Consider the following 27,744-nt stretch of genomic DNA (forward strand, 5'->3'; position numbering starts at 1 on the left):
AATGAATAAAATCTTTAAAAAAAGAAAAAGAAAAGGGAATATAATCAGATACTGAAACTATTTCAAAGCAAGAATAATAAACATCGGGTGGTAATAGAGTATGACTAAGCAGTCATAGAACAGAATCTAAAGCCTGAGTATACATATTTAATACATTTTCCATATTTAATATATGGTAGATCAAGACATGGTTAATTCAATAAAGTATTTAATATTTTAAGGTCGATGAGCCAGATTTGGGGGGAAAAATAATCAGATCTCTAACCCAAATGGATTCATGACTTAAATGTGAAAATTGAAGCCAAATTGATTCTCAGTATATATTGGTTGGTGTAAAATTGATACAATCTTTAGCAATATCTGCTAAATTTTTAAATATTAATACCTTTTGACACAGCTTTTCAATTCTAGGAATTTATCCTAGAGAAACAAAATATATGTGTAAAGATACGTATGATAATAGAGCACTGGAATATCAAAAATAGTATACACGTGTGGAACAATTAAGTTATGGAAAATCTGTACCGTGCAACCTCAAAGAGGCAATATCACAACCAAGGAGGTGAAAATTGGTTCTTGGAGGGGCGGTGGGGGTGGGGAGATAAAAAACCCTTATTTTTTACATATAAAGCACAAATATGCACAAAGTACATAGATACACAGTTTATATGTAGTATTGAAGTTTCATGGAAGGGATGATTAAGAAAAAAAAGGTCTAGGGCGCCTGGGTGGCTCAGTCGTTAGGCGTTTACCTTCAGCTCAGGTCATGATCCCAGGGTCCCGGGATCGAGCCCCGCATCGGGCTCCCTGCTCCGCGGGAAGCCTGCTTCTCCCTCTCCCACTCCCCCTGCTTGTGTTCCCTCTCTCGCTGTGTCTCTCTCTGTCAAATAAATAAAATCTTTTAAAAAAAAAAGAAAAGAAAAGAAATGTCTAAACAGGCTTCTTGGGACGATAATAGAAAAAAGACTGAGAAAAACTGATCTATACAATTCATTACAATGCAAATGTTAAAAAGAATGAGGTAGATGTACATTGACAAAAGGGGATGCCCAAGATGCATAATGTTTTTAAAAAAAAAACAAGTGTAGATAGCCTTGTGTGAAGAGGAGCTTCTTTTTTTTTTTTTTAAGATTTTATTTATTTATTTGAGAGAGAGAGAATGAGAGACAGAGCATGAGAGGTAGGAGGGTCAGAGGGAGAAGCAGACTCCCCGCCGAGCAGGGAGCCCGATGCGGGACTCGATCCCGGGACTCCAGGATCATGACCTGAGCCGAAGGCAGTCGCTCAACCGACTGAGCCACCCAGGCGCCCTGAAGAGGAGCTTCTTAAACATGACTCCAAAGCCCAATACTATTAAGGTTTAATAGTACACAAAATTAAAGATTACTGCATGGAAAAAAACCCTACCCACCCACTCCCTTCCACACACACAAACACACACACACATGCACACATTGTAATTAAAGTTGAAACAACAACAAGCCAAGAGAAAATATTTGCAAAATACATGACAAAACTATATGCCATTAATATACAAAGAGTTCTTACATGTCAATGAAAAGGTTTAACACCCTATCAAACACACCTGGTAAATACCACAAACAAGCAAATCACACATACACACACACCCCAAATAAGCATGTGAAAATATTTTTATTCTTGCTAGTTAAGAAATACAAATAATCCCAACAATGAGATAATGTGTTTTCATTGGATTAGCCAGGTTTACAAAGGTTGGTGTTAGCAGAGATATGAGATATGAGATAGGGCTCTGTCCGAGTATAAATAGATTTAGCCCTTCTGAAGTACAGTTTGGCAACATGTATCAAAACGTTAAATATGAATACTTTTGAATCAGCAGTGATATTTCTAGGAATATATCCAAAGGTGATCATCAGATAGACCAGAAAAGATGCATGTGTAAGAATGCTCATTATAATATTGGTTAAAAACTGGAACTAACTTAAAATTTTATATAAGAGTCTAAATGTACTTTTGAATGAAAAGAGCTTGTTACAAAGCATCATGTTCTTTGTAATGCTATTTATATAAGTTATGTATAAGTACACATAGAAACAATATTTTTTAAAAGTTCATGGAAATTTCTGTGGAATTTCAAGTGAGTTTCAAGCTTATGCAAAAATGAGAGAATAGTATGAATTCCTATGTACCCCTCTTCTTAGCTTTAACTCATATCCAATCTTATTTCATCTATATTCTCACCCACTCCCTCACTTGACCCAATTTTTGAGGTAAATCCAAAACATTTTATCTGTAAATAGTTTAATATATACCTCTAACAGATAAGGATGATTCTGAAACAATCTCAATGCCATTGTCATACCTAAAAAAAACTCCTAACAATTCATTTATGAAATCAATTATATCCAATCAGTGTTCAATTTTTTTACTCTTATACATTGTTTTACAGTTAGATTGAGGTCCATACATTACAATTCATTCATATATTTCCCAAGCTATAGGTCTTTCTCCCTTCCTTCCTCCATCCCTCTCTTTATTTCTCTATCTCTCTCTACCACCCCCCTTCACTCTCCCAATTTGCTTGGGTAAGTGATTGGGTTGTTTGAGCTTAGGAGTTTTGAAAGTAGACCTGACCCTAACATTTACAGACCTGGAACAACAGTACAAATAGAGTCCCAAATACCATGCATCTAAATACTTAAATGCTATCACTCCAGCTAACAGTTTAATATGCTCTGCAGTCCTGTCTTGACAAATAAACCCTCTTAATGACTTGGAAGGCCAAGTTAAAATTCAGAATCCTCAGACTCTTAAAGTTCCTCACTGGATTGTGTTTGCACAGAACTGGCACATGACCCACAGGCTGGCCCATTCTCTTTCCACCCCTGCCTGGCTCCATCACCTTCTCAAGGACACCCCCACCCACATGTCCAAGCTCAATCTACACCCTCTGCAAACACCCACCACTGGCTGCACAGTCCAAACTTGGGAAGGTAAACCAAAGAACAGGCCCATGCAAGTCCTGAAAGCAGGCATAGTTGGCATAGACTGGGAAGCCCAAAACATAGTCTGGAAGGGAAGACATTAACTTTAGGTAAGGTGTGTCCCCTGAGAAGCCCATGGGCTTCTCACCCCATCTGGGGCAGTACAGCTAGAGGAGGGTCAGAGCAGGGGCCCCTTGCCTGGATCTAAGGACCATACCGCAATAAAGTTCCCCATAGTCTGGGTTTTGCTGATCACATCCCCAAGATGTTATTAAATATGGTTCTTTGTTCCCTCTATTTCCTGTAAATGGATACATAAATCGAGCACAATCAGATTCAGGTTCAGTGGTTTTGGCAAGAATAGTTTATATGTGAGCGTTGTGTACATTCATCAGGAGGCACATAAAATCTGGTCTTTCTTTTTCATTAGAGTATAATTAAGATAAAATGCACAAATCTTAACTGTTCAGTTCAATTAGTTTTAACAATTACGTACACCCATCTAGCTTACTCCCAAAAAAAGATAATTTCCATAACCCCAGAAAGTTTTCTCATGAGTCTTTACGGTTAGTTCCCCTCCAACCACTGAGCCTGGGGCTATCATGAATAAGGCTGCTATAAACATTGTCTTGCAGGCATTTTCATTCTTCTGGGTGAATACTTAGGAATGAAAATGATTGCTTAAAAGAAACCACCAAACAATTCTTCAAAGTGGTTTACCAGTTTACCTGTCCAGCAACAACGTATGAAAGTTCCGGTTGCTTTTTGTGCTGTTAGCAACTGTTGACTATCATTACCTAGACACATTAATTAGGGTTTACAAAATAGTGTTATTCTAGCATTTATTCATTGGCTGAAATGCTTCTATAAAGAGAAAATTCCCTTCAAATGCATTTGGTTTCCCTGAAATACAGTTCATAGAGAAAAGTCAGGATTAATGCTTAATTCTTTATTTACTAATTTTCAAAATAATGAATTCTCCCACACCCATCGAAGACTAACAGTGAGAAGGGTTTTTTTCAGAATTATTATAAACTCATGAATTTAAATATATTTGATGTGCTAAATCCATTTCAATTATTATCTTTACTGATGCTCAAATTGTCCTATCTTTAGCCAGTGGGAATCTCTTCAGATTAGCTTTCACACAATGCTCTAAGTATTTGATAACTTCCTTCCCTTCTAAATGACAAGTTGTTTCAGACTCATCTTCAACATTTCCTGCAGCAGACCTGGAATCAGCCATTTCTCCAAGGAATCCTGGTTCTTTTTAATGGGAAATGGTATTTTAGAGGCCACAATCTGGTAGGGTGTTTATTGCTAGTGGGTGTTCATGGTTTCTAGACCTTTACAATGGGTGGAGCTAAGAAATGTTGTTGTTGTTGTTGTTGCTGTTTGAAGATTTTATTTATTTGAGAGAGAAAGAGAGAGAGAAAGCGCATGCATGAGCTAGGGGAGGCACAGAGGGAAAAGGAGAATCAGACTCCCCGCTGAGCAGGGAGGCCGATGCAGGGCTCCATCCCAGGACCCCGGGATCATGACCTGAGCCGAAGGCAGACGCTTAACCGACTGAGCCACCCAGGAGCCCTGAAATGTGTTGTTGTTTTAAAGATGTAACACATATGTCCAATTGAAAGTCAGGACTACCCTCATCAGTCTCACATCTGCATCTCCTTTTCCCCATGCTTAAAATCCACATAATTATTCATTTGCTTTATAAGACCATGTACAAATAACAGTCTCAGAATACAAACTTGACTACAACCACAATATGATTACTGAAAACAGTTTGGGGTTTTTGTTGTTGTTGGGGTAGGGGGGCCTTTCCATAAGTCTTTTTGTTATTAAGGTATATTTCAATAGGGATGTATAGTCTATCACTGAGTTTTAAAGTCACTTGGAAAGGTTCCACATGTGTGGTTATGCCAGCAACTCAAAACATAGATTAATTTGTTTAATCTTGATTGCAATTTTTGGAGATTGCATTTTCAATGTAGCTTTGCTTTATAACTAATATAAAATATTTACATGGTTCTAAAGTTAAGTCTATAAAACAAGAGCTCTCAGAGAAAAATCTAGCTTCTACCCCTGTCCTGTCTGTGCTATCCTTCCCTCACTATATAAATAACCATTTATTTTTATTATTTATCCTTCCATTTATATATATATATAAACAATTATAATCTTTTAAAACAAATGATAGCATACTATGCACTCAATTCACTCTTTAAAGTGTACAATTTAGGGGTGCCTGAGTGGCTCAGTCGTTTGAGCAACTGACTCTTGATTTCAGCTCAGGTCATGATCTCAGGATTGTGATCTCAGGGTCGTGGGATCAAGCCCCGCGTCAGTCTCCGTGCTGAGGGCAGAGTCTGCTTGGAACTGCCTGTCTCCCTCTCCTTCCCACCCACACACTCGCTCATGCTCACTATCTCTAATAAATACATCTTTTAAAAATATATAGTATACAATTTAATGATTTTTAGTATATTCACAAAATTATGCACCATGACTACAAGTTTAGACCATTTTAATAACCCCAAAACACCCTTCATGCCTTAGTCACCCCCTCTCAATCCCCCAATTCTCCCTAGCCTTAGGCAATCACTAATCTACTTTCTGTCCCTATAGTATAAATTTGCCTGTTCTGAATATTTCATATAAATGGAATCATACAATATGCGGTCTTTGAGTCTGTCTTTTTTTATTTACCAAATGTTTTCAAAGTTCGTTCATGTTGTGTGTGTACTGGTACTTCATCACTTTCTATTGCTAAATATATTCCTTTATATGGGTGTACCACATGTTATTTATCCATTTATCAGTTGATGAATGTTTGGGTTGTTTCCACTTTTTGGCTATTGTGAATTATGCTGTTGTGAACATTTGTGTAGCGTAGAAGTACTTACGCTTTCATTTCTCTTGAGTGGAATAGCTGGGTCATATGGTATCTCCATGTTTAACATCTAGAGGAACTGTCAAACTGTTTTCCAAAGGAGCTTGCACTATTTTACATCCCGCCTCCCCAACTTTGTGGCTTCCAATTTCTCCACATTCTTGTCACCACTTGTTATTGTCCATCCTTTTTATAATAGCTATCTTAGTGGGAGTGAAGTGATATCTCATTGTGGGTTTGATTTGCATTTCCCTAATACTAATGATGTAGAGCGTCTTTCCATGTGCTTATTGGCCATTTGTATATCTTCTTTGGAGAAATGTCTGTTCAAATCTTTCACCCATATATCGACTGGGTTATTTATCTTGCAGTTGTTATTATAAGAATTTTTTTTATATGTTCTGGATACAAGTCCCTTATCAACGTGTGATTATTTGAACATGTTCTCTCCCATTCTGCTTTCTTTTCATTGTCTTTTTTTTTAAGATTTTATTTATTTGTCAGAGAGAGAGAGAGAGCACAAGCAGGCGAAGCAGCAGGAAGAGGGAGAGGGAGAAGCAGGCTCCCCGCTGAGCAGGGAGCCCGATGCGGGGCTCGATCCCAGGGCCCTGGGATCAGGACCTGAGCCAAAGTCAGACGCTTAACGACTGAGCCACCCAGGCACTACTTATTTTCATTTTCCTCATGGTGTCCTTTTTTGGTTGAAGTCTAATCTACCTTATTCTTTCTTCTGTTGCTACGCTTTTGGCATCATGTCTGAGAAGGTTTTACCTAACCCAAGGCCACAAAGACTTATTCTGTTATTTTATTCTAAAACTTTTATAATTTCAGTTCTTACAGTTAGGTCTGTGATTCATATTTATGAATTTTATGTATGTAGGAGTCTACCTTCATCCTTTTGGATGTGAATATCCAGTTGTCCTAGTGCTATTTGTTGATAAAACTATTCTATTTTTTTCCTGATTTAATTGTGTCGGTACCCTTGTTGAAAATCGATTGACCTTCAATGTAATAGTTTTTTTCTGGATTCTCAATTTTATTCCATCGATCTATATATCTGTTCTCATGCCAGTACCACACTGTCTTGATTACCATAACTTTGCAGTAAGTATGAACTCAGGAAGTATGAGTCCTCCAACTTTGTTCTTCTTTTTCAAGATTATTTATTACTCTTATTCCCTTGCATTTCCATATGAACTGTCAATTTCTGAGAGAAAGCCAACTGGGATTTTGATAGGGATTGCATTGAATCTGTAGATCAGTTGGGGAGTATTGTCATCCATCTTAGCAATATTAAATCTTCAATCCATGAGTATTGGATGTCTTTCTATGTACTTATGTCTTCTTTAATTTCTTTCAACAGTATTTTGTAGTTTTTAGAGTATAAGTTTTATACTTTTATTAAATTTATTTCCAAGTATTCTTTTTGATGCTCTTATAAAGGGAACTGTTTTTTTTTTTATTATTATTTCAAATTCCTCCTCGCTTTTTTTTAAAAGATTTTATTTATTTATTTGAGAGAGAGACAGAGACAGAGCATGAGCAGAGGGGAGGAGGGAGAGGGAGAAGCAGACTCCCCACTGAGCAGGGAGCCCAATGCAGGGACTCAGGGCTCGCTCCCAGGACCCCGGGATCATGACCTGAGCTGAAGGCAGACGCTTAACCAACTGAGCCACCCAGGTGCCCCTCCTCCTTGCTTTTTTAATTTACCAGTAGACCTGAAGTTCACTCCATTGTAGTAAATATACATATTCTTCATTCCTCTTTACAACTGCAATTATTTTCTTAGTTTGTGGTTTAAATTTTTCACAAGTATTATATATCTGTATAATGGACAAGGATGTGGCAGTGTATCCAGTATCAGACCCTCTTTTCCCTTCTTCCATTCTAAAGGAAAAATTTATGTGTTTAGGTTTCTGTGTCCAACTGCATTGTGACACCTCCTCCTTAGCCTTAAGAGGATCAATCTTGATCAGTGTAAGTCAGTTGGGATAACTGCCATTTCCTTTGCCAACTCTGCCAATGAGATGCCAAGGGGAAGTCTGCTGAATGTCTTTTGTGAAAGTTATTCCTTGCTCTTAGGAAGGAACAAAAGGTAGGGACAGTTCATTTTCTTTCTCCGGGTCTTGTCAACCCCTGAAGCTGTGGCAGCTTTCATTACTCCAGAGGAAAAGCCTACATGCTGAGGATGACAGAACAAAAACATGAAAGGAACCTGGGTCCTTGATGAGGTCACTGAGGACATGCCCTATCTCCATTTTATTGTTACATAAGATAGCAAATGTTTAAACGATTTTGAACTGGATTTTCTATTACTTTCAGCCAAGAGTATCACGACTGATAAAAGCACATTCCTGACTCAAGAGTAGCCAATCCCTAGGCTGACTAGTTGGACGCAGAAAAGTGTAAGGTATCACTCAATCACACTGATGCCACGCATAAAGCTAAGGCCCACACATTTCTGCTTAAATCCATAGCCACTCTTCAGCTCTGGTCTCTCTGAGGCCTAATCCCAGTGTGTCTCCTATGTGTAGCGTGCCAGGAAATTTTGTCCCCCTCCTTGCAGTTATCACTTTAGCTTGAGTGTCTCTCTATTTCTTGTAAACAAGTGAGTCTGACTGGAACAATTTGGAAAAGTTAGTATGTTGGAAAATATCCCATTTCCTTAAAAAAAGATATAGACTTTATTACCTTCAGCCTAAAAAGGATAATAAATGCATTATACTACATTTTACTTTTCTAGCTACCCCTATAACAAACTAAAGAAGGAGCCAGAGAAAATCCATTTGATGGGAGAATGTGGGATCAGGCCTCATAACTCCATAGAAATGTCTATAGTATTTTATATTTTTCAAGAAGATATTATAGTCATTTGGAATTTTTCAGTTTTTTATTTGTTTTTGCTGAACTATTTGAGACTTAGTTGCAGAAATTTATGGCCCTCTTTTCTAAGACTTCAACATGTATCTCTTAAGAACAGTGGCATTCTCAGGGTGCCTGGGTAGCTCAGTCGGCTAAGTGGTCTGACTCTTGGTCTCAGCTCAGGTCTTGATCTCAGGGTCATGAGTTCAAGCCCTGCATTGCACTCCATGCTGGGTGTGGAGCCTACTTTTAAAAAAAGGAAAAGAAAAGGAAAAAAAAAAAGAACAATGGCATTCTCTTACCCAAACACAAAGCAATTATAAAAATCAGAAAATTTCATATGTAGACAATGTTATTATCTAATATGCCATCCATACTCAAATTTTGCTAATTTTTGCAATACTATTCTTTTTTTTTAAAAGATTTTATTTATTTATTTGAGAGAGAGAATGAGAGACAAAGAGCACGAGAGGGAAGAGGGTCAGAGGGAGAAGCAGACCCCCTGCTGAGCAGGGAGCCCGATGTGGGACTCCATCCCGGGACTCCAGCCTGAGCCGAAGGCAGTCGTTTAACCAAATGAGCCACCCAGGCGCCTTGCAGTATTATTCTCTAGAGAAATCTTTTTTCCCATTCCAGAACCACATACTTCATGTAGTTATCATGTCCCTTTTCTTTTTTCTTTTCTTTATTTTTTTGTTTGTTTTTTAATAACATCTTTGTGTGGGGTTTTTTCCTTTTTTTTTTTTTAAGTAGGCTCCATGCCTAGCATGGAGCCCGATGCAGAGCTCGAACTCATGACCCTGAGAACAGGACCTGAGCTGAAATCGAGTTGGATGCTTAACCGACTGAGCCACCTAGGCGCCCCTGTTTGTTTGGTTTTTATAACATCATTATCATAGCTCTTTAGTCTCTTTTAATCCATTCCTCAACCTTTCTTTATCTTTCATGACAGCAACATTTTTGAAGAGTACAGGACCACTGTTTTGTTCCCATCGCTTCTTCAGGAGTCAATTCAGATTATACATTTGGGGCAGAAACACTACACAAGCAATCTATGTCCATCACTTCAAGAGACGCCTCAACTTGTATCATTTGTGATGATGTTTTCAATCTTGATCTCTCAGAGGAAGTGGTTTCAGCTAGATTTGTCTTGTTTTTCTGTTTCTATTTAATAAATAACTGTAGACATATACTTTGAGACCATATAAATATGCTGTTCCGCAGTAAATTTTCTACAACAAACTTTTAGCACCCACTGATGATTCTTGTCTAGATTATTAGTATGCTAAATGCATAAATGGTGATTTTCTAACTCTTATCATTCCTCCTATGTTTATTACTTGGCATTCTACCATAAAGAGCCTTCCTTCTCGTCATTCTCTCCTGCATCCCTTCCATTTTGTCCCCTCTCTCCTGTAGGCAAATTTAATTAGTTTTTGGTTTATTCTTCCAGGGTATATTTTTGTAAAAAATGAGCAGATACATGTATATTATTTCCCCTTATTTCTTACCCAAAAGGTAACATACTATATACTCTTCTGCTCTTTGCTTTTTTCTTTGAGCAGTAAATCCTGAAAATCACTCCATAAAAGCTGCCTAGTACTTTATTATGTGTGTATTACTCTATTATGGGTATTTGGTGTGTCTCCTTTGTATACATATTTAGATTATCTCCTACATTTTGCAATTACAAATATACTGCCATATATAATCCGCATGTATAGTTTTGTATTGTTGGAGATGTTTCTTCAGGATAAGTTCCTGCAGAATTTGGTCAAATGGTAAATTTATAGGCAGTTTTCTTAGATATTGCCAAAGTCCCTTCTACAGAGATTATATCATTTTGCATTCATCCCAGCAATAGATGAGAATGCCTGTTTTTCCACTGCCTAACCAACAGAATTCACAGTGGTTTTTAAACCACTGGTGATACTCATTTTTTTAAAAAATACAATCATAGGGGCACCTGGGTGGCTCAGTTGGTTAAGCATCTGCCTTTAGCTCAGGTCATGAGCCAGGATCGAGTCCTGCATCGGGCTCCTTCCTCAGCGGGGAGCCTGCCTCTCCCTTTCCCTCTCCCTCTGCTGTTCCCCCTGCTTGTGCTTGCTCTCTCTATGTCAAATGAACAAATAAAATCTTTAATAAAAAATAATTGCATCATAACCACCATATATATCCTGAAATTGATGCTTTTCCCAAAAGAATTGTAGGTGGAAGTCCATAGAACTATAAGCACCCCTTACATTTATGGGTTTCATTATGTGGATTTTCTATTTGGACTTTGCTGCCCTCCCCCCTTTTTTTGGCAGCTATGCTTTGGAACAATGTGTTTGGTGGAACCTGAAAAAAGCATGGTGCATGCCTAAAACCTGCAGCTGGTCTGGTTGTCACCCAGCAGCAGGCCACAGCAGAATATTATGCCCTGAGGATAGCCAAACCCGTGCCCACACACCTCTGTCCTTATCATTGTCTCAAAGACTGGTGTGGTGCTCATCTTCCCTGCAGAGTGTATCTTCGTGTCATTCACGTGTTTTCATCCTATAAGAAAATAATTTTCTGCTTTGGGAAGCTTTAGCACAAAGAAACAAGGAAAGGTTAAACTATGAGTGTGAAACTAAACATCAGCAAGAGACGTATGCACAAAGAAGACAGCAGATACCAGATGTTTCTTGGGTCAGACCAAGTGCATGCTGCAAATCGCGAGGCTCAAGGACGTTGCGTGAATAGAGGGCACATGCCCTTAGCCCTCACTTTGTTCTTACCATCCTCAGAGTCCCAGGCAGGAAAAAGCACATCTGTCAGTGGACAAAGATTGTGTAACCAGCCACAACGCTGGTCTTTAAAGGAGTCAGGCAGCTCACCAATGTCTTCGTCTTGCGCCTCCTCAAAGCCCACTCGCCTGGCTGGCTGTCAAGGACAGGCCTCCAAGCCACTGACCTATGGCGGGTGGAAGATTCCAACACTTCATCTGACCGTGTTTCCCCACTTATGCCGTACCTCCACTGTCTTTCCTCTGCTCTTTCTCTTACCCTTCACCCCTCCTTCCCTTCATCCGCGAGCACTTCGTGGTCCTCTCCCTGCCAGCCTGACAGAGGCTGCGTGGCCTATTAGAAACCGCAAGGGCTTTGGACTAAAAAAGGGTAGTTTTGCCTCTTGGCTCTGTAGTAATGAGCTTTCTGACCTCGGACACATTATTATGAGACTTCTAGGTCTCTATTTCCTCATCTGTAAATGCGGAAAATAAGATCTACTTTGTAAAGTTGTTGTAGGATTAATAATGATGGTTTTAGTGTCTGACACATTAGTAGCTCAATAAATACTAACTAGTACATAAAACCCCATGTAAGGAAGGCCAGAAAGGCGTCTGTATTCTTTGTTTTCTTTCCATCTTCTAACCTGTGCTTCCTCACTTTATTTTTTATTTTTTTAAAGATTTTATCTTTTTATTTGACAGTGAGAGAGGGAACACAAGCAGGGGGAGTGGGAGAGGGAGAAGCAGGCCTCCCGCAGAGCAGGGAGCCCGATGTGGGCTCGATCCCAGGACCTGGGATCATGACCTGAGCTGAAGGCAGACGCTTGACTGAGCCACCCAGGCATCCCGCTTCCTCACTTTAAAAAGTAAATGATTTGGACGCCTGGGTGGCTCAGTCGGTTAAGCGTCTGCCTTCAGCTCAGGTCATGGTCCCAGGCTCCTGGGATCGAGTCCCACATCGGGCTCCTTGCTCAGCAGGGAACCTGCTTCTCCCTCTCTCTCCCTCTGCTTGTCCTCTCTCTGTCAAATAAATAAAATCTTTAAAAAAAAAAGTAAATGATTTTAGAGAAGTCTTTTCCAATACTGAAATTCTATTTTTAATGGGAAAAAATAGTCATGTATATTAAAGGCCTATTATGTACAAAGAAGGTCACATACAATTTCTTTGGGTCAACCAGATAAATGAAAATCTAAAAAAAATAATCTTTAGATTTTCTTTTTCTTCCCATATTATTGCCGGCGGTGTCACTGTGTATAGATCAAAGGGAAGAGCAAGTGACAATCATTCCTGTGCTCACACTAGTCATGTGTGGCCACTAAGAACTTGAAATGTGACTAGTCCCAGGTTGTGCTATAAGTGTACTCTCCACACTAGATTTCTAAGACTTAATTTGACAAAAAAAGAAAAAAATGGAATATATGTCATCGGCATTTTTATATTGATTACATGTTGAAATAGTATTTTAGATAGATTATATAAAATATATTATTAAACTTAATTTCACCTTTTCTTTTTACCTTTTTTGATGTGGCTATTGGAATTTCCTAAGTGGTTCCCATTAGATTTCCATCGGACAGGCAGGACTGCTCTAAACAAATGAGAAGCCTACATAACATTAATAATGTCACTAACTTATAGTAAGTTTAATTTACTAAGGAATATGGGGATTTTTTTTCCTGTGCATATTCTCTGGGGAGTAAAATCAATACCCATTCTTAGTGACTTTCACATTTTAATTTTTTGGAGTGATCCTCAAATCACTCAATATCACTAGCTATCTGGTGAAGACTGACTGTCATACTCAATAGTGTGGCCTCATTTCAAGGAGCCCATCAGTAAAAGATCAGGCTGAGATGATTCATTCAGCTTTGCTATCTAGGAAATTCATTCATTAAAACTGAATTAGCTCAGTGCAATCCAGCTAAGTGCTCCCCCAGGTTCTGGGATAGCCTTTGGTGGGAGATGACGAAGCTATCCCTAGGAAGCCTCTTTTTGCCCTGCTCGTCTCCTGTGAACATTATCATCTGCAAAGGGTTTTCACCTGGGTCCATAAGATGTGCTTTGGGGCATCCATGAACCACTTGAAATTGTATTCAGTTTTGTGTGTATATTAATTGTTCTAGAGAGAAGATCTGTAGCTCTCATCAGGTTCTCAAAGGGGTCTATGACTGCCAAAAAGTAAAGGACCACAGACATAAGAAATTAAGTAGTGCCCTACCTGCTGTATTAGCTTCCTAATGCGGCAGTAACAGATGGACCATAAACTTAATGAACTTAAAACTCATGTATTATCTTACAGCTCTGTGGGTCAGAAGTCTGACACGGTCTCACCAATGTGTGGGCAGGGATGCATCCCCTTCTGAGGGCTTAGGAGGCAACTTGTTTCCTTGCTCATTCAGGCTGTTGGAAGAATTCTGTTTCTTGCGGTTGTAGAACTCAGGTCCCCACGTCCTTGCTGGCTGCCATCCGAGTGCTGCTCCCCGCTTCTAGAGGCCGCCCACATTCCTTGGCTCTTGGCCCCCTTCCTGTGTCTTCAAAGCCAAGGTTTGAGTCCCTCTCAAGCTTCAAGTCTCCCCGCCTCTTCTTCATTCACATCTCTCTGACTCATTTTCCTGCCTCTCTCTTCCACATTTAGAGGTTCATGTGATTACGATGTGATTACATTAAACCCGTCTGGATAATCCAGGATAATCTCCCTATGTTAATGTTCATAACTTTAATTCCCTCTGCAAAGTCTTTTTTCACTATATGATTTAACATACTCACAGATGTCAGGGATTAGGTGGCCACTATCCTACCTACCACTTTTCCACCCACATCTGTGCATCTTACTCTATTCTGAGCATAGAGAAGGTGAGGCTGGTGACTAGCTCCTGTGCAAGGTGTCCCTCAGCAAAAAGTGTGGGAGGCCATATTTGTCCCCAACAGCTTCCTCGGTTTTCCTTTTGTTACTCATCAGTGAAGTGCCACCCACACCCCCGACTTAAACACTCAATGCACTTGGGCCCCAGCAGCACCCCACTTCTACTCGGGCCAGACTGTGATCTCCATCTCTCTACCTTTTGTCCTTTTTAAAAAAAAAATTAAGTCACACAGTTACCATCTGGAAGAGATCTAATAAAATAAGTCACTCTAAATTGCTAAAGTCTGATAGGCAATAACCCATCTCTAATAACATTAGATATATTTGCAAAATTTATTAAAACTTATAGAAAATGTGTTACTACATTTCTGTGAATTGCAAGTAAGCGGTGTCCAAGGCTTACTAAATTCGTCTGCTCACACATGTCTTCTGTTTTCTTAACATCATCAATCAACTCCATTCACTAGGTTTTATCATGAAGACTATCATTCATCCCTCTCCCTTCTAAGAGGTTCACCTTTTGTGCCAGACCTTCAGCGCCAGCCAGCTCACAGGTCTCTTAAGAGAGTATCAGTCTATCATTAAACGTACAGACACGCAGGGAAGGAGGTTACACGACAGAGGAAAAGGTTAGGCTTTTTAGACCTAAACCACCTTCAACTGTCCCCTTTGTAAAGGCAATCTGCCCTAGATATTTCCTCATAGCATCCTTGTCTTTTAGAGAAATAACCAAATGTAAAACTGTTTTTAGAATAATTGTCTTCATCAGTGTAGGTGATTTTTTTTATATTTAGTTTAAAACAAGATTTAGCAGCCAATCTAGAAAGTTATGGAAAAAAAAGTTATTCAGATAATGAACCCTGGCTTGCTTACAAGCTCCCTCTCTGTTCTTCTCTCTCCCTCTCCCTCTGTCTCTCTCTCTCTCCCTCAGGTACACAAACGACTATTTCTTCTATGTGTTTGCAATAAAGAAAATTAAAAGAGTAAAACTGTTGCTAATAGACTGTTTCATTTTCAAAACTCAGAGTTTTCAGGTATCCCTTTCATTAAACCATCTCCATGACCCTGGAGACAAGATGGTGGGGCCTCTTCGGCACAACACCTACTCATCTACTAGAGCTCACCATAGTGGAAAGGGGGACATCACACTTTAACACGGCAGTTTTGATGTGGGGCTTTTTTTTTTTTTTACAAGATCTGAAAAATAAAACATCATTTCTCCCCACACTCTGCCCCCACTCCCTTCAGTTTTTATCCTCAGGTAATGTGTAGAATCCTTCTTCCAAACCTTATATCTCAACTCTGATCTGTACCACATCACTCACCCCACACCCTAGTCACCTCCAAAGGTGATTCACAGGGAGGCTAACAAAGCTGCAGGCTCTGGACCATCGCTTGCAGGCCTCTGGGAGTTGCTAGAAGTTGTAGAGGTATCTTGGAGGGGGGGAGGCGAAGCCAGGTTCCAATCAGAAAGGATTTGTGTGTGAAATTCTGGAAAATTGCCTAAAAATATATCAGAAGAAAGCATTCTGAATCTCCAAAGCATCAAGAGTTGGTTGTGATTTATTTTCTCATCCCAAATAGGTATCTAAATGGGCAATTTTTTAGATAATTTTGCATGCTTTTTTCTTAAAGGACCCCCAAATTGTAAACACTTCAGCCCCACAAAACCTGGTTCTGCCTCTGCTCACCTCATCACAGTTCCTAATGGCATCCCCAGGTCTCAACCCACTCTTCATTCTTAACCCCCACCCCATGATCAAGTGGGATTTATTCCAGGGAGGCGAGAATGGTTCAACATCTGTTAATCAATGTGATATACCATATTAAAAAATGAAGGATAAAAATCATATGATCATCCCAATAGATCCAGAAAAAGCATTTGAAAAAATTCAAATAAAAGTTTTATTCATGATAAAAACTCTTAACCAAGTGGGTATAGAGGTCATGAACTTCAACATAATAAAGGCTACCTATGCGAAGCCCACAGCTAACATTATACTCAATGGTGAAAAGGTGAAACCTCTTCCCCAAGATCAGAAACAAGACAAAGATGCCCCTCTTGCCACTTTTATTCAACATAGTACTGGTAGTCCTAGCTAAGCAATTAGGAAAGAAAAAGAAATAAAAGTCATCCAAATCGGAAAGGAAAAAGTAAAATTAATCTCTATTTGAGGGTGACATGATGATATTCTATATAGAAAACCCTAAAGACTCCAGAAAAACCTGTTAGAACTAATAAACAAATTCAATAAAGTTGCAGAATACAAAATCAATATACAAAAATCAGTTGTGTTTCTATTCACTAATAACAAACTATAAGAAAGAGAAATTAAGAAAAGAATGCCATTTATAATTGCACCAAAAAGAATAAAATACCTATATATAAGTTTAACCAAAAAGATGAAAGGTCTGAATGCTGAAAACTATAAGACACCAACGAAAGAAATTAAAGAAGAAACAAATAAATGGAAAGCTATTTCATGCTTATGGATTGGAAGAATATTGTTAAAATGTCTGTACTACCCAAAGCAATCTACAGATTCAATGCAATCTCTATCAAAATTCTGATGGCCTTTTTCACAGAATTAGAAAAAAACACTAAAATTTGTATGGAACCACAAAAGACCCTGAATGGCCAAAGCAATCTTGAAAAAGAAGAACAAACCTGAAGGTATCATACTTCCTGGTTTCAAGCCATAGTACAAAGTACCTAGTAACCAAAACAGTATGGTATTGGCAAAAAAGCAGACACATAGATCAATGGGATAGACTAGAGAATCCAGAAAGAAACTCATGCACACAAGGTCAAGTAATTTATGACAAAAGAACCAAGAATATACAATGGGGAAAGGATTTTCAATAAATGGTGTTGGGAAAACTGGATGGTCACATGCCAAAGAATGAAACTGGACCACTTTCTTACACCATACACAAAAATCAATTCAAAATGGACTTAAAACAAGTGTAAAACCTGAAGCTACAAAACTCCTGAAAAAAAGCATAGAGGGTACACTCCTTGACATCAGTTTCGGCAATGATTTCTTTTGATTTGACAATAAAAGGAAGGACAACAAAAGCAAAAATAATCCAAATGGGATCACATCAAATGAAAAACTTCTGCAAAGGAAGCCATCAACAAAATAAAAAGGCATCCCATGGAAGGAGAGAAAATATTTGCAAACCATATATATCTAATAAGGGGTCGATACCCAAAATATATAAAGAGTTCATACGACTGAGTAGCAAAATAATTTTTTTATTAAAATATGGGCAGAGAAACTGAATAGACATTTTTCCAGGGAAGATATATGAATGGCCAACAAGTACAAGAAAAGATGCTCAATAGCACTCATCATCAGGAAAATACAAATCAAAACCACAATGAGATATCACCTCACACCTGTTAGAAAGGCTATCATCAAAAATACAAGAACAAGTGTTGAGGATGTTGAGTAAAGGGAACACTTGTGCACTGCTGGTGAGAATGTAAAGTGGTGCATCCACTGTGGAAAACAGTATGGAAGTTCCCCAAAAAATTAAAAATAGAACTACTATGTGATCCAGCAAGTCCACTTGTGGGTATATATCTGAAGGAAACAAAATCACGATCTCAAAGAAATATTTGCACCCCCATGTTCATTGCAGCATTATTCACAATAGCCAAGTCATGGAAACAACCTAAGTATTGTGGATGGATGGATGAATGGATAAAGAAATTGTGATACACATACAAACACACATGCATGTACACACACACACACAGTGGAATATTATGTAGCCACAAAAACAAGAAAATCCTGTTATTTGCAACACCATGGGTGGACCCTGAAGGCATTATACAAGTGAAATAAGACAGAGAAAGACAAATACCGTGTAATCTCACTTATATGTGGAATCTAAAAAAATACCAAACTCATAAAAACAAAGATCAGATTGGTGTTTGCCAGAGGTGGGGGAATGAGGCGTGGGGGAATTAGGCGAAGGTGATCCAAAGGTACAAATTTCCAGTAATAAGATAAATAAGTTCTGGGAATGTAACATACAGCATGATCGTAGTTAACAATACTGTGTTATATATTTGAAAGTGGCTAAGAGAGTAGCTCTTAAAAGTTCTTAACACAAGACAGGGCGCCTGGGTGGCTCAGTTGGTTAAGCGACTGCCTTTGGCTCAGGTCATGATCCTGCAGTCCCAGGATCGAGTCCCGTGTCCGGCTCCCTGCTCAGCAGGGAGTCTGCTTCTCCCTCTGACCCTTCCCCCTCTCATGCTCTCTCTCTCTCTATCTCATTCTCTCTCTCAAATAAATAAATAAAATCTTTAAAAAAAAAAAAAAGAAAAAAGTTCTCAACACAAGACAAAAAAAAAATTGTACTGTGGGAGGTGATGAATGTTAACTAGACTTATTGTGGTCATCATTTCATAGCATCTACATATATCAAATCATTATGTTATACACCTTAAACTAATGTAAGTTATATGTCAATTATATTGCAATAGAACTGGAAAAAATAAAAAAAAATACTAAGTAGTACTCAAACCCATTCCTTCCTCAATGTTCCCATTTCTATTGTCTTAGGCATTCGTCACTGTTCACTGAATTATTATAGTAGCCTGCTAATTAGTTCTCTGCCTCCTTCTTACTGCTACCCAAAGTATTTTAAAAACATAAATCTGATCTTGTAACTCTGCTGCTTAAAACCTTCAGTGGCCCTCCAGCTCACCCTCCTTCAGCTCTTACAGCATAACATTCACACTCCTTAGTGTTATGACCTGCCCACCACCTAAGCTCTTCACCCTCCTCTCTCACCACTCCCACCACCACCATCATCATCATCATTCATTCATTCATTCATTCAAGGATTTATGGAGCAACTACTGTGCACCTCACACCATATGCTACAACCATATTTGCAGTACTGGACACCCAATGCAATCCCACCTTCTTGAATGAGCTTTTCAACTGCCTGGGCCTCCCTCTTCTATCTCCACCCTCCCCCAGCCTACCTGTAAAGCTCCCTATTCTGCAAGACACAGATGAGATGCTACCTCCTGTCTTTCAAGCCCTCATGGACTTCCAAGTAGAGGTGGCCATTCTGCATCTCTGTCCTCACAGCATGCATGCTCCTCCACTGTTATTGCACACTACATGGCATTTACTTGTTTATCTGCCTTTACCATTACACTTTTAACCCTTTAAGGACAAGGCTTATACATACCCAGTTCATCTTCGGTCCCTAACAGCACTAGTATAGAGGCTAATAGGAAAAACACAATAAAATTTTGCTGATTAATATCTAAAACATTTCCAGCTTTAAAATTCTGTGATTCTGGCACAGGCTAAAGATCAAAAATTAGTAATTGAGAATATGTCATATATTCACACCCCATTTCACACAAAATTGTAAATTTGGATTTTCTGAGGGCAGCAGGCAGCAACCACAGATACCATGCCAGTGCCAGTATTCTACTAGTTTATCTTTGAGCCCTATCTGCCTTATGGGTGTTAAGTAAACTAACTGTTAACTCACTTCCTTCCTGATTGATCTTTATTTCTGTAATCTTAAAGCAGGGGAAAAGATACCTATGGTGTCATACCACTTCTGGCCACAAGGGGGCAACAAGAAGACCCGATTTGTGTTAAAACCTTCTGGCCACCAGATGGACCCCAAACACCAGTTTAATGGAGGCAAAGATTTAATTTCTATCAGGCGCACTTTAAATTGGATCAGTTTTCCTTTATTCCCTCTTCCTGAAAAGTAAAATCTCACCCACGGGTGACTAGCCCAAAACCTGGAAATTGTCTAGAGCTATAAGTTACTTTGCTTAGCAAGAGGGACTAGAGGAGAAAAGAGAACGACTAAGATTTTTTTTTTTTTAATGGTTAGAAAGAGAGGTCCTCTTCAAACCCAAATAAAAGAACCAGCAATTTGATGGTGGATTGAGGATTTAGGTGAATCCAAAGAATTATTATTAATTTTTTTAGGTGTGTTAATGGTGTTTTGTTAAGAAAATAATATAATTAAAAGCAAGACAAACTAACTAAAAGTCCCCCCAAAATGTCCTGGGAGATAGATGGGTGGTGAATCCTAATCATGATCATCAAAGTATATTCTTGAAAGCCTGGCACTGTCATCATGGCTCAAACAACCAAATGAAAGTCTTGTGAATGAAGACAGTCCCTGCAGGAGACAGGTTTGCTGGGCCAAGAAAACACTTAAGCTGTGGCCTGCTCCCCGGCCCTTGGTGGATGGGCACGTGGGTTGGGAGTCGCAGGTGGGATGCAGAAAGCAAACCCTCTGAACCTGCTTGGAGGAAGCTGCTTTATCTTGAAGGGCAGCAAATTCAGGAGAAGGATTTTTCATATTGGTTCTGGACAGACCTCTGGATTTTATATTCTCCAGGAATGCTTTCAGGCCCTGCCATTAAAGATGGGTGGTAGTTATTTACCCCAAGTAGGAAATTTCCATCAAAAATCATGATTCCGGGGCACCTGAGTGACTCAGTCAGTTAAGCGTCTGCCTTCAGCTCAGGTCATGATCCCACGGTCCTGGGATGGGATCGAGTCCCTCATCGGGCTCCCTGCTCCGCAGAGGGTCTGCTCCTCCCCACCACGGCTCCTGCTCTCTCCTGCTCACTCTCTCTTGCTTGCTCTCTCTCTGAAATAAATAAAATCTTAAAAAAAAAAAATCATGATTCACACCCAGACAGTATAAAAGACTGCATTAGGGCCATGTGGTACTTTCATTCAGAAGAACTGAGCAGGAGAGGCTGTCCAGGGAACTTCATCCTTGTTTTAATTTTGTAGCCCCCAGAAGAGATCATTCCATGCCCTGCTTTTCTTCTTCATCCACTGGTGCTGTTTCTCCTGTGCTAAAAGAAAACTGTTTGGGGGCACCTGGGTGGCTCAGTTGGTTGAGTGTCTGACTCTTGATTTCGACTCAGGGCATGATCGCAGGGTCCTGAAATCAAGCCCCACAATGGACTCCATACTCAGCACAGAATCTGCTTGAGATTTCTTTTCCCTCAGCCCTTCCCCCTCTCTCTTTGTCTCTCCCTCCCTCTCTAAAATAAATAAATAAATCTTTTAAAAATTTGTAAGGAGGCTGATTATAGGAGGTGTTTTTAACCAAAAAATATGTGTGGGTGCCCAATCATCCACCAAGTGTATGTGACATTCACTGACTCCCCCCATCTAAAGTCACTCCCCATATTACTCGGTCACATTACTTGTATATGTCCTCCATAGTACTTGGGACAGTTGGTATTTCATTTGTGGGGGGTTTTTCACTTTTTTTTTTTTTTTTTAACCTCTCCACTAGACCTTCAGCTCCATGAGGACAAGACCTGGGTCTATTTTGTTCACTCTCAGCTTTTAGCAAAATGGCACAAAGTAGGCATTTAGTGAATAGTTGTTGAATGAAAAAATGAGTGAAGAGAAAGTTTAGTGTCATCCAAATTCTACCAAACACAAGAGTGGGGAAAATAGAATCTTGGCTGGTTTCTATGTTGAACATTCTTTTAGGAGTGAACAGGACTATTAAGACTATTGCTCTTTTTCAGTAGAGTCCAATTATAATTACTGTTCATTTACCTGTGTTCTCCTGGAAGGACTACTTAAGCCAATTACTAGCATTAAAACACAGAAATGTGACATTTCACTGTTGAGATGGCAATCTATTTAAAATATGTCCTAATTTTACTCTCTTGTTAGAAAATTCTGACAAATCTCTTTACCAAGCCCTCTCCTAATTGAGCCTAATCACAGTAGAACCATCAGTATAGTTCAGAGCTGGAATGGGGAGTGAGCTGGTCCCGAGCTGGGTTCCAGCTTGGCCGATTACAGCCATGTGACCTGGACCGGGGTAGCTTTCCAAAGCTTCCTCTTCCCCACCTAACAATGCTTACCTGGGATGGTGCCTGGCTCATGTTAGACCCTCAGAACTATTCAATTCCCCTACTTTCCCCACCAGCCCAGAGGAGCCATACTACCCAAGATATCTTGGACTTACTCATCCAGGCATTAGCAACGTTCAACTTGAGAAACAAGATTATAGGCCACACCACAACTGCCCGGGGCACAACTCAAACTTCCTCTCTGGTCTCCATATTTATTACGCTTCCCCATCAGATGGACACCCACAGGCACACACACACACACACTCTCTCTCTCTCTCTCTCTACCTCAGTCCTCCCTACTTAACACAGAACCGCACTGGTTCCCTCCCTGCCACCCCCACAGAGTCTCCAAACACAGCTTTTTACTTTGTTGCTCAATATGACCAAGTGTTCAAAGGCCGAAGAGGGTAAATGTGTTATACAGGCCAAGGTTCCCCAATTCCGTCATCAACGGGCTGCAGTTAAGGGGTACACATACAGCATACAGCCACATACTTGGCGGAACAGAGGCAAATTTCTTTAACGTTCAGAAACTCCTACAAACTGATCAGGAAAATCAATTAAGAAAAAGTGAACTACCCAATAGAAAAATGAAGAATAAAACCAGCAAAAGAATGCAAAAGGCCAGTACCCCTGTGAAATTATGCTCAGGCTTACTCATAATTAAGACAAATCAAAACAACCAGACACCATTTTCACCTATCAGATTAACAAAAACTAAAATCAATAATACCCAGTGTTGGCAGAAGTGAGAGAAACAGGCAGGTAATCGTGTACTCTACTGACAGAAGGATAAACTGGGCAATTAACAATATTGAAAATTGGAATACAAAATTCAACTACATTAAGTCAACTTCTGTTCATCAAAAGTCATCCATTTAAAAAGTGAAAAAACAATCAGGGCACCTGGCTGGCTCAGCCAGTAAAGCATGGGACTCTTGATCTCAGGGTTGTGAGTTCAAGCCCCACGATGGGTGTGGAGATTACTTAAAAATGGGGTCTTTGAGGGACACCTGGGTGGCTCAGTTGGTTAAAAGTCTGCCTTTGGCTCAGGTCATGGTCCCAGGGATTGAGTCCCACATCAGGCTCCCTGCTCAGTGGGGAGTCTACTTCTCCCTCTACCCCTTACCACCTCATGCACACAACTCTCTCTCTCTCTTTCAAATAAATAAAATCTTTTTTTAAATATGGGCTCTTTGAGAGGCACCTGGGTGGCTCAGTCGGTTAAGCATCTGACTCTTGATTTCAGCTCAGGCCTCAATCTGGTGGGTTCAGGCCCCCGAGTTGGGCTCCATGCTTTGTATGGAGCCTACTAAAAAAAGGGGAGGATCTTTGAAAAAAAAAGTGAAAAGACAATCACATACTGGGAAAAAGATATTATTTAACTCAGACCAGTAAGCACAACATATAATGAAATTCTGTAAGTCAACAAGGAAAGGACAAACACTCCGACAAAAAAAAAAAAAAATGGGCAAAAGCAATTTACATAAGAGGAAATATGCATAGCCACAAAATATATGAAAAGATGCCCAATTTCACTAGTAACCAGAGAAATGTAAATGAAAACCACAAGTTCACGTCTATCAAATACACAAAAATTAAAAGGTTGGACAATACCAAGTGTTGGTGAGCATGTGGAGTAACTAAAGGCAGGTTTAAGAGTGTAAAACCACTTTGAAGAACAACTTCTAAAATCATCAAAGATTCTCCTATTCCAAGAAACAGCCACTCCCTCCTAGGCAAATAAATACCCTAGAGAAGTCCCCACATACTGACAACAGAGAGATATACACAGGAATATTCATAGTAGGGGCTCCCAGCTAGCTCAGTGGGTAGAGCATGGGACTCTTTATCTCGGGGTTGTAAGTTTGAGCCCCATGTTGGGTGTAGAGATTACTTAAAAATAAATTCCTAAAAAAATGTTCATGGCAGCATTGTTTGTAGCAGAAAAAATTGATTCAACCTTAATGTCCACTAACCAGAAAATGGATACATAAGTATCAACCTTAATGTCCACTAACCAGAAAATGGATACATATATTCATATATATGAAGTTATTTGATACTGAAAAGAAATTAACTCAAAAATGGTATCAAGATGGAAGAATGTCAGAAATATAATAATGAGGAAAAGATGCAAGTCTCAGAAGAATACATACAGCAAAGTACCCTTAATGTACAAGGTAAAAATATTCAAATCATTGCATGAAAATAATAAATACCAATTCAGAATCCTGGCATCCTTTAGGTGGAATGGGAGGGATGACAAGCAGGGCTGTACAAAGGGGCATTTACCTGTGTTGGCAAAGCTGTTTTTTAAGCTCTTTTTATTCTTTATGTCTTTTTCTTTGTATATGTTTCAAGTAGTACAAAATAAAAATTTTTTAAATTTAATGTATATATACTTTCACTTAATTCCACTGCTAGGAATTTATCTTACATATGTATTAGCATATGCACAAGCTTGCAACAATATATACAAAGATGCTTTTTGTAGCAGCTTATAAGGGGGGGAGGGAAGCAACACAATATGGGAATATTATATACAGTATTCAATGAAACACCAGAGCTAGACAATCATTAAAAAGAATGAGACAGGCCTGTATGTCAAGATACATATTTAAGTGGGAAAAAATTGTAGGACTAGACCATTTGTGGAAAAATATTAGATTGGCTGTACACACACACCCCCATATGTATAACAAAAAATTTCTGGGTCACAAGAAACCATTAACTTCAATCTACTCAGGGGAATAAGAATGGATAATGAGAGGGGACTTCTACCTTTCATTTTACACCCTTCAGAATGATTTGCATTTCTATTTTTACCATTAGTGTGTATTACCCTTATAATGCGAATAAATAGATAAAGCGGTGGAAAAAATAAACAACAGTATAAGATTAGATGCTGGTTTATTGAGATTTTATTTAAATGACAAAAATCATATGAAATTCTTTTAATCATTTTTATAATGCTTATCTCCTGGGGAATTGATACCACTCAAAGAAACGACTCCTAGCAGCGGCTGCTTTGTACAGGACAATAATTAGTGCTGCAGTTAGAGTAAATTATTTGTGGCTCTTTCACAGCTTTATGTAACTATCTGCAGAGCATGTCACCAATATTCGCTTTATTTCAAATCAACATTCTAAAGACCATAAACTGTTTGGTTTTTTTTTTTTTTTACGTCAAAGAGTGTGTTTTTCAAGAAACCCATTCAAAGCGGAATAAAGACCCGAAGCACAGGAGCAGAGCAGGCCAGCACACCCCAGCCGAGGTGGTTCGCGAGCCCTGGCGACATGGGGCGCTGCTGCTGGGGTCTGACCAGAGACGGCAATCTGGCCTTGGAACCGCGCTAGTCCTGCTCAGCTGGTCCGCACCCCCCGCCGCCGGAACGCGGGCAGAGCCGAGCTGCGGGCGTCACCGCCAGGGACTACACTTGGCTCACACGAGGAGCACAGCCACGGGTCCGCAAAGCCTTCTTGGGCTCCAGCCTGGCCTCTGAAGTCAGGAAGTTTGCAGCTAAAAAGGAAGAGAAAGAAGCTGAGTGTAGAGAAAGAGGCTCTGAGTGCTTCTGGGGCAACCCAAAGTCCCATTTCCCAGACTGGCCCCAGGGCCGGGAGGGGGGGGCAGGATGGGAGCAGAGCCAAGCGATGGACCCTCAGAACCTCCCCACTGCACTGAAGCCAGAACTCTGGTTTTTTTAATCTATTTTATTTGACTGCCAGGTAAAATTTATTTCCAAAAAGAGGAGGCTAAAAATAAAAGTTTGGAAATCTTTGACCTGCACCGTACTGGTAGACAGGTGGTCCTCTAACATAACAACAAAACTTTTTACAACCGTTCTTCTATTTCTTCAGCTATAGGTGTGGGGAAGGACCTCATAATACCTACCCTCCTGAACCTTGCAGGCTGCTGGAAAGAGCAAATGAGGTAATAGTCATCTTCAGCTAAGAGGCCCTTAGGAAAATTTATTATTTCCTTCCTTTATTAATGGAGGGTATATCCGGTTCAAATAATTAGTCATGCAAGCGAGACTGGGTTTGCTCTAGAAGGAAAAGGAGAAGCAGTGGCAGCCTCAGAATAAGGAGAAGGACAAGGACTGGGGGGTGGGGGAAGGAGGAGCTGAAGGGGGGTGAAGAAGAAGAAAAACAACAGCAACAACAGCCAGTTAAATTTTTAAAGAGAGAATTATCCTCTGTTCAAGTGCCTGCCACTTCAAGGAAATGAGGGAGGGGGCCAGAAGGGAAGGAAGTGGGGAGAGGACACTTGCTTTAAGCACTTGCCATGTGCCAAGCACCGTGCTGAGAGCGAGATGCTGCCTATGTTTCCTTTAATCCAAACAGAATACGATGCAGGTGTTGTCATCCCCATTTTACAGATCAGAAAACTAAGGTTCCGAGAGTAAACAACTTAACCAAGTCCAGGTAGAACCTCTACTCACCCAGGTCGCTGCATATTCCCTTCACAGCCTGACCACCGGCTTCTCCTCCCCAAGGTTGGTGTTCCCCGGCCCTGTTTCTCTTTCTCCCTTTCTGTTAGCTCCCCTTCAGATCTGTAGTATCGCTTTCATCCTTTGGGTTAGTTCCTCTGTGCTGTTCCTCTGTCCTGATTTCCAGCCCCCTGGACAGTTCCCAGTTGGGATCCCACTGTCCTTACAAACATGGCTCTGAAAGGAGCTCCGCCCCTCGAGATGACACACCCTCTCCACCTGGGGGAACCCTCTTCTCCCTGCCTCCCAAGCTCAAAATCGCGGTCACTTTGGGTCATTTCTCTCCTCCCCAAATACACAATCACTCGATTATCTCTGTTCCTTCTTCAAAATATCTCCTACCTCTCACTTTCCACTTCTACTTTTCCCCTTAACATCCTAGCACTGTGAACCTTGTGTCTGCCTGGTTTCGGCAGAAGCCTCCAGCTGGTTCCTTCCGTGCTTCCAGATTATGCTGTACACTGCTGCCAGACGCCTCCCCCCACCTACCTGCCCTGCACCCTCGTGAGATCCCACATCGCCTTTGTCAAATCAAATCCGCACAGCCCTGCACTCCAGGCTGCGCGCATCTGACCCCCCGGGGCTTTCCAGCCTCAGGCCCCACTCCTCCACTCTCCAGTTCCTCCGTTGAGCCAAAGGGACTGCTCGCTGCACAACACCCTAACACCGCCCCACCTGTGGTCCCCAGATCCCCCACAGGCTGTCCCCCTCCTCCCTCCTGCCCTCTCCCAGCCCTCCCTGGAAGCCTGCACGACTCATTATCTGTACGGTTCAGCGGGCAGTCATTGCATACCTCCTGGAACAGGCATTGAAATGGACCAGTGTTATTTCATCTCTCCCGTCTGTATCTCACCGCCCAAACAGTATAAAGCACTTGAAGCTAAAGACTAATAGGTCTTGGTTTCTCCCTACAGTGCCTAATACTTAGAGAGTCGGTGCTTAATACCTGTGTTGATTTTTTTCTTCCCACATACGTTGGCCTCAAACAAATAGCCAAGGGCTGGTGAGAATAAA

General features: G+C 40.2%; 1 long non-coding RNA gene and 1 pseudogene across 1 annotated transcript; both read left to right on the top strand.

Annotated features, from left to right (window-relative positions):
• Positions 1-25,743, top strand: part of LOC118008987 — a 33,449-nt pseudogene extending 7,706 nt beyond the window's left edge.
• A 258-nt stretch (positions 25,744-26,001) lies between these two features.
• Positions 26,002-27,502, top strand: LOC118008648. The gene is made up of 3 exons (XR_004678738.1): positions 26,002-26,171; positions 26,620-26,736; positions 27,113-27,502. It is a non-coding gene; the product is annotated as an uncharacterized LOC118008648 (long non-coding RNA).
• The last annotated feature ends 242 nt before the right edge of the window (positions 27,503-27,744 follow it).

Source organism: Mirounga leonina, unplaced genomic scaffold (assembly GCF_011800145.1).
Source record: "Mirounga leonina isolate KUSES-001 unplaced genomic scaffold, KU_Mleo_1.0 Mir_126, whole genome shotgun sequence".
Lineage (NCBI taxonomy): Eukaryota > Metazoa > Chordata > Mammalia > Carnivora > Phocidae > Mirounga > Mirounga leonina.